The following is a 4024-nucleotide window of genomic DNA, read 5'->3' on the forward strand; positions in this document are numbered from 1 at the left end:
AACTGTCCGTTTCGTTAATCCGTTTTAAAAAGCGAAAAATAATCCGTCACAGAGTCTCTAATTTATGTTGTGTTGCAGCGAGCATACAACGACCAAATTCCTTCAGCGCGGGAATTGGAGCAAATGTTAAGTCTCCTTTCCCCTATCTCAGAAGTTAAAGGGTCTGGTCGTTGCATTGCTTCTGCAACACAGCACGGTTTCCAGTGAATGAGAAGGTTTTTCGCGCTAAATGAGCTTTCTGAATTTTATTTCACTAGCAATTAAATGGAATTTGTTTTTATGCGTTCATATTTTTAAATTACGGTACTTATACTGAAGCAAATCAATATAATGACAATTTAAAAAAGTGTTAGCAGAATTACAAAATAAGAAAGAAAATATGTAGTAGAGCAGAAATCAAATGAGAGTAGATCCCCATTTACAAGTTAATTCTTAGCTTATATAGATAATGAAGGTTTCTTCTACAGTAATTTGTGAACTAAATATTAATAAGTCAATATGCAAACCCCCCTCCCTCTGTGGATAGCATTTTAGTATATACATATTTGTTTTATAAAATAAGTATATTTTATACTCTTGATAAAACTGTATGGTGGGGAACGCCACATTGAATTTGGGACTAGTTAGCAATGTTCATAGGCGTAGCCACGAGAGGGGTCCACCGGATCCGGACCCTCAAAAATTTCGAAACTCGACTAACATTTGTTGACTTTCTTAACGAAATATACTTGTTTAACATAGAAATGATTGATGTAAGCTAAATATTTTATTTTACGCCTCGTCTTTCTTTTCTTATAGAAATAATCGTTCTATCATTTTTTCTAAAAATATAGGTGACAGTAATTAAGAATTTCTTATCTTTTCGTGTACAGTGTAAGACAGGTTCGTTATTACGTAGACCTTCCTCAAATACTTTGGACCCCTCCCAGCTAACATATTGTTCCTATATCTGGCGGGTTTCAAGGTTGCTTTATAGAACGTATAACATTGATAAACATTGTTTCTCCTCATGTGGAAGTATATTGTGTTCATCGTGCATTGCGTAACAACCAAGACGGATGATTTGGAGTGTAGTTTTTTCTTTTACGCACATGTGTGTGTGTGTGTGTTGATGTATAAATAGGGTTGCCAACTCTGTAAAATAAAAAAACGGCACTTCCTCAAAATTCTGTATAATATAGGTCTCAGCGTGAAGTATCTCTGTTCGGACCTATCCATGGAAAGGAAATGTACTATCGTGAACAAAAGTGCATTAACACATATATTTTGTATGTCCTTAGAACGTTCACTAATAAGCTTAATAGATACATTGTGCTATAAATGAGAAACTGAAATTGATCAATCGGTATTGATCAATTTATTGTATTTACCAGTAAATACCATTTCTTTAAAATTATCGAAACAGATGAACAAAAGTATAATAATCTTTGCGTGACAATTTTGGATTTGGAAAATGAAATTCACTCTTTAAACATATAGTCTCTACTTCAACTATAGGAAATTGCTTTAAGAAGTCATTTTCCACTCTTAACGTAAATTTCATCTTAAAATTCCTTGAACGTAAATTTCAAATTTTCCCTGATACAGTCCCTGTCATCTCTCTAAAATTTTCTAAGCAGGCGAACAAAATATAGGCCCTATTAATCGTTGATACATGGTGAAAGGTAACAGTTTTGAGTTTACAGAATGACAGCTACTTTTCAATATCTATACTTCGAACTAGATACAAATTTGAAAAAAAAAAAAAGTTATAAAAGGGCTGGTGAGAAGTTTGTACCCGCCACCGGCTTTAATTAAAATAACAGCAATTTTTCCGGCCAGGCCAATGAAAAGCCGGCCAGTTGACAGCCCTATGTATGAATATGTGACATTCGCAATTCATATACCGGTATCTCTTTTGTATCAGCTATTTTGGTTAATAGTTATTAGATTTAATTTTATTGTGTGTGCTTTTATCGTGTGTACATAACCTACAAATTCTGAATGAATTGCATACCATGACTTCTGTGAAAAACTTACAAAAAAATGCCCAGCTTTCAACTGAGGAAAAACTTACAATTAATGCTTAGAAAAGACAAGCCAAGTGCAATTCAGGAGAGTGTTCAGAAAAAAAAAAAAAACGGTTTAAATTTACAGGACATCTTATGGCAGTAATGTTGTAGCACTAGATACATTTCCACAATTTATTTTAAATTTTCCTAGATAAATTGTGAATAAAGCGTGTTCAATGTACATTTTTTATAACATTAATCTCTGCTACGAACTCTCTTCAGTCTACACTGAAGAGGAATTCGGGTCACTGTCAGGGACTGAGTTTGCTAGAATAATTGTTCACAATAATCTAGAAAAAATATTTAGTGAATCTACAAAGCTTCTGAAATAAATATTAACTGTGCCTATGGCGTCAGTAAAAGAAGAAAAGTTTTTTCACATCAAAAACAATTGACACTTTCAAGAAATTGAATATCCCAATAAAGGTTATCACCATTGGTTATGCTTTCCATCGAAAAAGACCTGACAATAAGAATACCAGCATGTATTAGGCAGAGTTCAACCAGCATGTATTAGGCAGATTTGTTCCAATCAAAGAGAGAAGAATGAATTTACTAATTAAATAAGGTGATTAATCGGATTAAATGTTCTGCATTTTTTTATTTTTTTTTTTAAAAAAAAACAGAATTTTATTTAATTTAATATGTCACATAGCATTTGCATCTAAAGTTATGCTGATTAGTCAATGAGTCCACTATATATCTTCTGTCTCCAATTGTTCGTACTGCAACACCCGAAACCACAATCCACCGGCCTCCACTGGGTTAAAGTATATATTTTAAAAAGTTTAAACTATTTGTCATCTTTCACCCTTTTATAACTTTTACTGAAATTTGTGTACACATACGAAGCGCATCCAAAAGTTACAAAGTGAGAAGTATCAAAAGTCATTTTACCGTTTAATCGAAACACAAACCGATACATTATGCAGTGTTTACGTTTTATTTATATTAAATATTTGATATTTTTAAAACAAATTTTGAAACCGGGTTTTTGTTGTTGTTGTTCTTGAAGCTCATTTATTTCGAAAATAAAATACTTTGTTATACTGAAAACAACATTCTTGAAATACATTGTTATAGACATGTTTCAGGACCTATTGTGAAATGTCCTTCAGATTATAACGCAAAGTAATAATAGTGTTGTAACAGAAAGAATAAGTTCGAACACACTATAAAGGTAACCAAGAAAGTTCTGTCGCTTTTTGTGGAGATCTGTGTTCAATTGGCCCTCACACCGTCAGTTGAAGCGAATGGAGAAAAGGCGAAGTTCAGTTGTTGCTGTGGGTATATCCAACATATTACCTGGTTGTGCCAATTCGTTATACACCGTGAACTTGCGTAAGGACAGAGTGAACATGGGGCCTCCACAGAGGGTCATAAGGGCGTGTATGTTGCACGAGTTCAAACGAATCAAACGTCGCTGCAACAAGGCGCAAGATAAGCCAGGCCTTTGGTGAGGGTGTCATGACTACGTGGACAGTGCAGCGGTGGTTTAACAAGCTTAAGGATGGTGCGAAACACTCGAAGACGCACCACGTGCCGGAAGACGAACACATGTACAAAATGAAGATCTTCAGGCAGCAATTGAAGCGAACAGTGGCCAGACATGTGAGGAACTAGGACTACAATTCAGTGTGAGTGGAGAAACCATTCGGCAGGATCTCCATCAGCTTGGGAAGCACTACAAGTTGGGTCGATGGGTCCCACATGATTTGACTGCGGGCCAGAAGGCAACGCGAGCAGATACCTGTGTTTCTTTGCTGTCTCGTCTGAGGAAGGAGCCATTTCTGGACAGGATGTTGACATGTAATGAGAATTAGGTCTCGTACGAAGCTCCACGGCGCCGTCATCATTAATTAGCATCCCATGAACCGGTTCCAAAACAACCAAAACCAGCACTACAACAGAAGAAGGTCCTCCTATGTGTTTGGTGGACTGCTTGCGGCATCGTGCATCGGGAACTGCTACCA

This window comes from Thermobia domestica, chromosome 14 (assembly GCF_964235325.1).
Source record: "Thermobia domestica chromosome 14, izTheDome1.hap1.1, whole genome shotgun sequence".
NCBI classification, from domain to species: domain Eukaryota; kingdom Metazoa; phylum Arthropoda; class Insecta; order Zygentoma; family Lepismatidae; genus Thermobia; species Thermobia domestica.